Below are 11,048 nucleotides of genomic sequence, written 5' to 3' on the forward strand. Positions count from 1 at the left end.
GTGACAAGAAAAGGAGGTAAAATTCATTTAGGTGGTAGGTTGTATGAGCGAGCAATAAACCGTGAAAGCTGCAGTGGTCTGAATGGAGAAAAGGGCTCTGGTCCTTAAGGGGCGAAAAGACTGTGGTCCTCAAGTGGTTAAGAAACTTTCATATTCTTTTTGTTTACAGGCAAAGGAAGCTTACATTTTTCTATAGTGAATAACCTATATGAGTGCCCCACTACAATATAATAATCACATTTGCAATGATATTGTCCAATACAACAAGGCAGTGTAAAAGTAGCCTTTACCTCTGTTCTTCAAGGCAAAGAAAAAAATGCAAATGAAGATATCTAAACTAGTAAATTTGACCTGGATTGTTTAAAAGTGGTCTGCTATCATGTTGTAAATATTTGCAACCCCTCCTGGGTTATATCACACCACAGCAAGAACTTCTAAAAGCATACTGTAAAACTGTATGCTGTAAAATCATGATTATAGTACCTTCCCAGTATAGATAACCAGAGAGCGTCCCCCCACCCTCCCAGTATAGGTAGACAGAAAGTGTTTCCCAGTATAGGTAACAAGAATGTCCCTCCAGTATAGGTAGTCAGAGCGTGCCCCCCCCCCCAATATAGGTGGTCAGAGAGCTCCCTCCTAGTAAAGGTGCCCAGAGAGAACCTCCCAGTATATATAGCCAGACAACCCACCCCCCAGTGACACCCCCACCACCACAACACACACAGTACAGGTACCCCCATCATCATGCAAAATTTGCAGAGGAGGGGTTTACAACTCGCCTCTCCAGGATACAGAAGGCACAAGCTACCCATCCTCATCTTTCCCTCCTAGACGCTCTGTTTCTAGTGTGACTGCCATCTGTGACAGATGCCGCTCACACCATAGAGGCAGAGCACTTAGGAAGAAAAGATGCAGAAGGGTTGTGTGTGGCCGGATCCTGGAGAGGTGACTTGTATACCACTCCCCTCGATTCCGCGTCCATGGCAGGCAGCCTTCTGCACATGTGCAGTTACATGTCTTTACGAACTGGACATGCACAGAACTCTCCCAAACACTGGCGCACGAATGCCCCTGGGCACCTGGATATTAAAAGGACACCTGAATGCTTAACTACTTTAAGACCGCCTCACGCCAATGGGCGTGACCGCGGCAGCAGCCCCAGGACCGTCTAACGCCAATTGGCGTCAAGTCCTGGGGCTGCAGTTTCCCAGGGAACGGCCGCACACATGCGCGATCGTTCCCTGCCAGTTCACGGAACGGAGCTGATCGCGGCTAGCAGGCTGATTGTAAACAAAAGGGTAAAGAAATCCCCTTTGTTTACATGCGTATAGCGCTGCGATCCCCGGCCTCTGATTTGCCGGGGATCGCCGTCCTCTCATAGGCTGATGCCTATGAGAGGCGGAGAACGGGACGAATCGCTGTCCTGTTCAATTCTTCAGGCGGAGGGGAGGGAGGAAGGAGATGAAGGGAGGCGGCGGCAGCAATGAGAGCCTCTATGAGGCTAAGGGGAAAAAAAACTGACAGCGGTGATCGGACCCCTCCGGCAGCATGTCCCCTTAGGGACAAAAATAGGTGGTGAGTCCGATCGCCATACTTAGCTGGGCTGTGTAGGAGGCTGAAAAGCCTGCACAGCCCAGTGCTGCAAAAATGAGCCTGGGGGTTTAACACTGCGGTCATCAAGTGGTTAAAGGACACCTAAACTGACCCCATGGTTCTCAAACTACACATGCTAATGTGTGTTGTAAGGGGTTCTAATTCCTACAGTTCCTGCCGTAAGATGGGCTTCCCTCAGCTGGGCTACTCTTCCCATTCATGGCTCTAACAGGATCTAGTGGAACAGAAGACAAAGATGGGGCACATGCTCTATCCAGTCCACCCTCCCTGTATGCCCGTGCTTATGTCAGACACAAAATGGGTGCACTTTGTTTAGGGAAGAAAAAAAAGGTCACTCACAGGGAAATTAAATGGTTACACATATTATATGAAGCAACATAATGCAGGAAGTAGTTGTAAGAGTAATGTAAAGGAGGTCACTTGTAACAGGCTGGGCATTGTGGACTTGATATTGGAGGCATATGGGCACTTGGTCGGCGTGGGACAGTCGGCTGCAAGGGGCTGGAGAAAGCCCCAGGTGAGTAAACCTCATTTTTAAAAAGTTGGCTGTTGATTCTTTTTAAGTGTTGCTGATGCATGAAAAAAAAAAAAGTTAAACTTACCTGGGGCTTCTACCGGCCTCCTGCAGTCACCCTGTGTCCTCGCCGGTACTCAAGCATTCTCTGGTCCTCCTCCGTGGCTCTGTTTTGACTCTGCCAACTGAGCCATTCGATGGCCACTGCACCTGCGCAGCCCTGGCCAATGCACATCCTCGGCACTCCTGTCAGCATTCTGTGCAGGCACAGTACGAGGAAATCTCTATTGCGCCTGCGAAGGACGCTGCCGACAACAAGAACACGTACAAGGATGAGTGGCCATAGACTGTCAAGATCCAAACTCAGCCGTGGCAGGGGACCGTTAAGTATCAGGGCGAGGACATGGCGACTGCAGGGGGCCAGTTGAAGCCCCAGGTAAGTAAATTTAGTTTTTTTCTTCATCAGTTTAGGTTTCTGTTAAAGTGAAATCAATAGAATCATTGTCCCCTTGCCAGCTCGCTGGGCTGCAGGCCCTGGCATCGCTCAAATTGGGGGGGCACTTGTCTAATGCCGGTACTGAGCTCTAACTAGCACCCGGCTGTTGCAGGAGAGCAGCTGACAGGTGGTGAATTCACAGCCTGTCAGCTGCCGGTCTGAAAGAGGCTTGTTGCGCTCCAGCTGGCTCTGTCTCCACCGCTCCACACTCAATTGGCGCGTTTACGATTCACGTTTGCGGGGATACCAACACTGCCTCGGTGTGTCACACACCTTTTTATTTCGCATCCACACTCCGCTCTAGTGTGGAAATGAGAGCTGTGTGACACTCAAGGCAGTGTTGATATCCCCGCACACGTCAATCGTAAGCGTGCTGATCAAGGGTGGAGATGGAACCAGCCAGTGCCCAGCACAAGGGGGAGAGCCCGTATAAAAAAGCTTGATGTGCTGATTCTGCGGGAAACGTGTGAGTGCAATATTATGTTATTTTAATAGTTTTACACTGTGGTACTTTTTTTCTCAAGGTTTCTTTTCATTCTTTCTCGAGGTTTCATAATGAGTAATGGAGACGAAGTGCTCTGATATATTGAAGAGAATATCGCATATGATCTGATCGACATCTCGGCCATTGTGGTGGGGGACGGCCATAAGCATCCTCCCAGTGTGTGAATAGTTCGGTGAGTCTGATCACATCGGGTGTGGTTGTGGGTTTATGGCGGAATACTGTGCCCTGATTATCATTTAACTACGTGGACTTCATTATGTCTAGTGCTAACAGTGGCTTCTTTCTGTATGCTGTGTGGCACTATCTTTCTAGTGGTACATGTTTGATATGAAGGAAGCAATCCAACTGAAACCACTACATTTTAACTACTTAAGGACCATGGTGATTGAAATTTACGCCCTGTTTTGGTGGGTTCCTGGCTGGCAGCTGAGATTTTGATCACCACCCACAGCGTGCATCCGTCTCTCAAACACGATTTCTCTCGTCGCAGTTCACTGGCTCTGCCTGTCTCTATGATGGCAGAGCCATGTGAGTTGGTCAGGGGCCGATTTCATTGGCTCCTGGCCGTGTCTATCAATGTAAGCCGCTCCCATTGGGTTACATTGATAGACACGGTCAGGAGCCAATGAAAGCAGCTCCTGACAGGCTCACATGACTCTGCCATCATAGAGACGGCAGAGTGGACGTTAAAAGGATCCCAGCGTGCGGCAATGACAACAATGGTGGCAGGTATCTGCAGCAATTCGTCGGGATTCCGTCGTTATTGTACCAGCGGTATCTGGTCCTTAAGGGGGTAGAGACCGCTGGTACTTAAGTAGATACAGGATGTAACTGAGCAGCGCTAGTCTTCTAGCATTTTGTTAACTACACCTCCTATGTTACGCCACCCGCCACACGCACGGAGACATGAGGCTTGAAGCTGGCGGATACACCACCGATTGGGTCACACAAGATCCTGCTGCGCCCTCCTGTGTAGCTCCACCCGCATTTTACAATAATGCCATAGCACATATACAGTGCTAGCGGAGACATAAAGGGCACACCGACTCCGGGAAGCGTTCACGCTGATAGCAGCGCAAGTTAATTCAGGTGCGGCTATTCCGATAATGCAATTATATACTACGCCTTCTTTTCATGGCGCAGACTGCATAATATGGGCGCAGGTCACGGCTATGCCTGTAATCGCCATGTCATTTGCGGCTATTTGTTATAGCCCGGCTATTTTAAACCGCAATTGACCTCCTTTTAATATTGCTGCTATTCTACAACTGATGTAGATAGGAAGTATGGTGAGCGACACATCGAGGACATTGATAACGTAGTGTGCGCTCATAGCAGGGATCAGGAATAGCTTATATGATTGGGCACGGGGTTCTGTATGAGAGAATTGTTATATTTAAAGGACACATCTGAGGAAAATAAAGAAATCAAGATCTACTTCCTCCAGCCCCTGGCAGCCAATATGTCGCTCGCCGCAGCCCTGGTGCCATGGGGTCCCCTCCGTTGCAGATGCCGACCTCACAAGGCCAGAATCTTCTACACCTGTACAAGTGTGCGGTCGCTACGCCTGCGGTCAGTATCCAGTGGCTGGGAGCGTTCTGCACAGGCACAGTAGTTCTGTGGATGCACAGAACGCTCCTGGCCACGTGAGTTTGAACATGAGCGTGCTCCCGCAGGCGCAGTAGATGCTGACCTGGCGAGGTCGGTATCTGCAATGGAGGGACCCCATGACGCCAGAGCTGCAGTGAGGGACATTGGCTGCCAAGGGCTATAGGAAGCCCTGGGAAGTAGATCTTGATTTTCTATTTTCCTTGGACCTTCTGCATTAAAGACCGATATTTTACGATCGGGAATAATGGGCGCATTTTTTTTAACAAACGGCTTTTTTTAATATACCTACCAATTACAATTCAGCATGCTCCCAATGGTATCTTGTTGTTTATTGCTTTATGTTGTCTCGTAGCTGATAGACTGCACTCACATTAATAGCACTTATTTTTCAACGACTAACACTTGTGTGTTATGATTTAATGTTGCATTTATATATACAACATTAAATAATGATAGATTGGTAATATCCGTTGAAAAGTAAGGGCTGTTAATGTGAGCACAGTCTGAGCTAGGAGACAACTTAAAACTGTAAATAACTAGATAACTTGGAGCGCATGCAGAATTGGAAGTGTTACAATCTACAGTAAGCTAATACGCGACAGTGTATAATGAAGCCGCATGCAATACTGCTCACATTCATAGCCCTTATTTTTCAATGACTAATAACTGTGTGCATCATTAATTAACGTTGTATTTAGATAATGATAGACTGGTAATATCCCTTAAAAAAATAAGGGATATTAATGTGAGCGCAGTCTATCAAACTGTAAAAACAGGAGATTACATCAGGCAAATGCTGAATTGTAGAGTGTTACAATTTACCGTAATATCAGTTGAAAAATAAGGGCTTTTACTGTGAATGCAGTCCTGTAAATAACTAGATTACATTGGGTGCATGCTGATTTGTAGTGTTACAATTTACCGCAAGTGCATACGGGACAGTGTATTTACCGCAAGTGACTACGGGACAGTGTATCGGTTTAATGAAGGTGAATGCAATACTGATATTTAAGTTTGCTGAAAGCTGTGCCTATTTTAACTTGCGGCTGTAATAAACGTATGCCCGGGAGCCCTCTTAGGTGAGGTACCATCCCCACTTGGCCTTTAGGAAGGATATACCTACCAATCGCTGCTCCAAAAAAGAGGTTCATGCCACAGCCAGGTTGTGGGTTGAGTCCCCTACCGAAGTAGGGTAACAGAGGGAAACTGGATAGACTAGCAGAAGGTGTCCAAAAAACGGAAAGCTCAGTCTGGCACTGTGAAGTTATAAATCATAAAAGTGCATAAAAAGGACTGATCCTACCTTAAAACCTCCTGAGCGGTATGAACGAGCTCAGCTCGTCCATCACCGCCGGAGGCTGCCGCTCAGGCCCTGCTGGGCCGATTTGCTTCAAATAAAAAGCAGCACACGCAGCCGGCACTTTGCCAGCGGCGTGTGCTGCCTGATCGCCGCCGCTCTGCGGCGATCCGCCGCGAGCAGCGGCGAAAGAGGGTCCCCCCAGCCACCCGAGCCCTGCGCAGCCGGACCAATCAGTTCCGGCCAGCGCTAAGGGCTGGATCGGAGGCGGCTGACGTCAGGACGTCGGCTGACGTCCATGACGTCACTCCGCTCGTCGCCATGGCGACGAGGAAAGCCAAACAAGGAAGGCTGCTCATTGCGGCCTTCCTTGTTTGTTCTGGGCGCCGGAGGCGATCGGAAGAACGCCTCCGGAGCGCCCTCTAGTGGGCTTTCATGCAGCCAACTTTCAGTTGGCTGCATGAAATAGTTTTTTTTTTTAATTGAAAAAAAACCCTCCCGCAGCCTCCCTGGCGATCTCAATAGAACACCGGGGAGGTTAATAAGGGGGCTTGAACTTTATGACAAAAAGCTATAGACTTTTCAGCGCACAGAACGTGTTTCACAGCATAAGCTGCTCCCTCAGGTCAATTAGCATGTCTCGCAGTACAGCGCAGAGCATGGGACACCAAATTCATTTTTGGGCACCTGCTAGTCTATCCAGTATAGCCCATATACAACACCTGCCCGCCGCTTGTTCATGTGCTGTGGGAACCCCAAAGGAGGCTTTCCAGGTTGAACACTTGAGTCATACTATCCATAGATCCAAGGAAATGTAGATGCGGCACACCACTGGCGTTGCTAAATAAAGCATGTATTGCGATGCAACAGAACAAACACATTTCAAAAACCTGAATTCCCCATTAGACAGTGGTGTGATGTGAAAGTGATCTGCAATATGGGCAGGGCCACAACAGCAGTAAAAAAAAAAATATGGTGTATCAGCCCACTTTATACTTGCGCATGGATCGGATCCTAGGTGCATGAGATTTTGTGGGCTTGAAATAAATTAGGAGGTCATGGAAAGGGTCAAATAAACTTAATGGACAATTGAAGTGGCAAGAATATGGAAGCTACCATATTTATTTCCTTTTAAACAATACCAGTTGCCTGGCACCTTTGCTTATCCATTTGGCTGCAGTAGTGTCTGAATAACACCAGAAACAAGCTTTATTTATATAGCACAGACATATTATGCAGCGCTGTACAGAGTATACAGTCTTGTCACTTATTGTCCCTCAGAGGGGTTCACAATTTAGTCCCTACCATAGGCATGTGTCGTATGTATGTATGTATTGTGTAGTGCATGAATCATAGTCTAGGGCCAATTTAGGGGGAAGCCAATTAACTTATCTGTATGTTTTAGGAATGTGGGAGGAACCCGGGTGCCCTGAGGAAACCCACACAGACACACAGAGAACATACAAACTCCTTGCAGATGTTGAACTGGCTGAGATTTGAACAGGGGACTGCAAGGCAAGAGCGCTAACCACTACGCCACCGTGCTGCAGCTAATCTTGTCAGATCTGACAATAATGGGCTCTATTCACAATCACACATGCGGTAAGAGATTTTTTTTTACCGCTATATTACCGCCAGTGATAGTTTCCACATTTTTTCCACATTCACTAAAAATGTTCCGCATGTTTCCCGCATGTGGGAACAATGCATAATTATTTTTGGGAAACATGCGTAATTACATTGTAAACATGCGGAAACCATGCGGAAAACAAGTGGCATCAAAAAAAATTGTCCCAAAAAAGCAAACACAGCACTCAAGGACTCAAGGCTCCAGACTCCATTTAAGTCAATGGGAAGCGAAATATATCACCAAGTACTAGTAGGTGATAAAAAAAAATTGGTAGTTAAGTCAGAAATAAGGCGCCGCGCTTTTTTTGTGAATTTTGATGTTTTTATTTTTTTTTGCGGGAACATGCGGATAATGAATGCGTAAAATTTTATGCATGCGGTAAATGTTCACGCATGCAATTTTGTGAATGTCAAGATGGTCTAATTTCAGTCGGGAATTTACCGCAAGTGCATTTCCGCATGCGGAAAATGATTGTCAATAGAGCCCATCGTCTGAAACACCTGATCTGCTGCATGCTTGTTCATGGTTTAGGCTAAAAGTATTGTAGGCAGAGGATCAGCAGGACAGCCAGGCAACTGGTATTGCTTAAGAGGAAATAAATATGGCAGCCTCCTATTTCTCTCGCTCCCCTTGTCCTTTTAAAGGGAACCAGAGACGAAGTAAATTACAAGTTTTATACATACCTGGGGCTTTCTCCCACCCCCTCCGCACAGATCGCTTCCTCGCTAGCATCCACAGCCTCCTGGATTCTCCCATAGCAGCCCCGTCCTCCACTGCCAGTCGGTTGTACTGCGCATGCGAGCCCTGGCTCCGTGTACCCGCCGTGTTCCCCTCGTCAGGAGCAAGAGAGGAAAGCTTTTGGCCGCACTGCGCTGGCCCAGACTGGCTGAAGATAACAGGGCTGCTACAGGAGAAACCAGGAGGCTTTGGCACCAGGAAGAAAGCGATCTGCACGGAGGGGGCTGGAGGAAGCCCCAGGTATGTATAAAACTTTTACTACCCATCGTCTCAGGTATACTTTAACCATTTCCGGACCGCCCATAGTAAATCCTACGCCGCACTTGTTACTGTCTTAGTCTGATGCCGCGAAGGACTTACACCGCCCGCTGTTTCCCCTCACGACGCGACTATGCGCACCAGAGAGGGGAGATTAAGCTGCCATATGACGGCTGACATCTCCCCCTCAGTGATCAGGTGCCATCGCGGTTGGCTCCTGATCATGTGATAACTATGAGCGCCGCCTGATCGTAGTGATCACTGTCAGAGCTGCAGCGGTATGGGGGGGGGAAGAAGAGGATCCACTCGCCTTCCTGATGTCCCCCCCCCCAGCGATTGGCGCTCCCCTCCGCTCTGGCCGGCATCCCCGCTCGCTCTGATGTGTCGGGTCCCAGCTTGATGATGTCATCCAGCCGCGACCCGGGACTTAGCAGCAGTACGAGTGGGGATGCCGGTGTAATGTCAGATATTGCAGCCCGGAAGCAGCCTTTCTCACTGAGTATCGCGCATGCTCATTGGGAAGTTAGACATTATTTACCTGAAATATCTCCGCTTCCGCACCACGTACACTCCCGAAATTTTCAGGGGAGCGAGGGGACCCCCAGATCTAGCTCTGTGTCGAATTGCAGCCCCCTAGCCCCGCTATTTCCCGAGATAGGATTGCTGCAATCAGTCTCGGGAACCAGCGGGGCTCGGGGGCTGCAATTCGGCACAGAGCTAGATCTGGGGGTCCCCTCCCTCCCCTGATAATTTCGGGGGTGTACGTGGTGCAGAAGCGGAGATATTTTAGTTTTATGTGGCAGCACAATTTAATGGGACGCAGGCTCCTACTGCGCATGCGGGGCTGCACAACGTGCGGGGCTGCAATAGCTGACATTACACCGGCCAGGGCGGAGGGGTCCTCTGCTGCTCATCGCTGGAACCTGGGAGGTGAGTAAAGGCTGCCTGCAATACGGGGGACACCTTGGCACACCATACCAAGCTTAGTCCTACCAGCGATCTGGCTGCCTGACTCCCCCAAATGCGCCCCCCCCCCCCCATGCAAAATCACCTGGTCCTTAGAGGAACTCCAGTGAAAGTAATGTAATAAAAAAAGTGCTTCATTTTTACAATAATTATGTATAAATGATTTAGTCAGTGTTTGCCCAATGTAAAATCTTTTAAATCCCTGATTTATATTCTGACATTTATCACATGGTGACATTTTTACTGCTGGCAAGTGATGTAGCTTCTGTATGCTGTTTTGGAAGTTGGAAACTGCTGTAAACAGCTATTTCTCACAAGGCAACACGGTTCACAGACAGGAAACTGCCAGAAGTACCTCGGTACTCAGAGCTTCTTGTGTGTGGGGGGGGTTTCACCACAATATCAGTCATACAGCGCCCCCTGATGGTCTGTTTGTGAAAAGGAATAGATTTCTCATGTAAAAGTGGGTATCAGCTACTGATTGGGATTAAGTTCAATTCTTGGTCGCAGTTTATCTTTAACCTTCCTGGCGGTAAGCCGCACAGGAGGTTTTCTCAAGCCCTGCTGGGCCGATTTGCGCAATTTTTTTTTTTTGCTGCACACAGCTAGCACTTTGCTAGCTGCGTGAGCATACCGATCGCCGCCGCCCCGCGCCGATTTGCCGCTATCCGCCGCGACGCAGAGCCCCCCCCTAGACCCAGTGCGCTGCCTGGCCTATCAGCGCCATGCAGTGCTGAGGGGTGGATCGGGACTCCCTTAGACGTCATGACGTCGGTGACGTCATCCCGCCCCGTCGCCATGGTTCTTTGAACGGGATTTCCTGATTGCCGATCGCCAGAGGCGATCGAAGAGGGTAGGGGATGCCGCTGCACAGTGGCTATCATGTAGCGAGCCCTAGGCTCGCTACATGATTTAAAAAAATTTTTTTACAAAAAAAAACGGCTGCGCTGCCCCCTGGCGGTTTTTAATAGACCGCCAGGAGGGTTAAGTGGGGTTAGGCAGTCTATCCCGAAAGGGTTAAAGAGCTGTCACCCACAGAAACTCACTGGATCTTTAGACTCAACACACAAGTCCCTGGGGGCTAAATATAGACATTGACCTCAACTGACAACAACTGCTTTCTCACCAATAATTGTCTATAAATGGCCAGCTACATGCAGGGTTTTTCATTAATGGGAAGTAAAAATGTTTGTTCAACTTGGCATATCCATAACCTGGATGTAGACATGCCACATGTATGGGATGCACATTCGGGTGAGAGTATGTATAACTTATGACTCACACAGGAAACAATTAGTATGCACTTTATAGCACACTAATACTAATTGTGTAAGCATGTTGCATGTGTGGGTCCCATGGGGGAGGGGGGGGCATATATGGGGTTTATGGCAAAAATGGCTTTAAGAATGTATAACCTAC

The 11,048-nt window shown here is 48.4% G+C and overlaps 1 long non-coding RNA gene across 1 annotated transcript in view; it reads left to right on the forward strand.

Annotated features, from left to right (window-relative positions):
• Positions 1-8,193, forward strand: part of LOC137563971 (uncharacterized) — a 57,115-nt gene extending 48,922 nt beyond the window's left edge. The window contains exons 4-5 of the long non-coding RNA XR_011030484.1: positions 3,172-3,301; positions 7,443-8,193. This is a non-coding gene — a long non-coding RNA (uncharacterized lncRNA). The remainder of the gene's footprint in view (positions 1-3,171; positions 3,302-7,442) is intronic.
• The last annotated feature ends 2,855 nt before the right edge of the window (positions 8,194-11,048 follow it).

The sequence above is a fragment of the Hyperolius riggenbachi genome, chromosome 3 (assembly GCF_040937935.1).
Source record: "Hyperolius riggenbachi isolate aHypRig1 chromosome 3, aHypRig1.pri, whole genome shotgun sequence".
Taxonomy (NCBI): Eukaryota; Metazoa; Chordata; class Amphibia; order Anura; family Hyperoliidae; genus Hyperolius; species Hyperolius riggenbachi.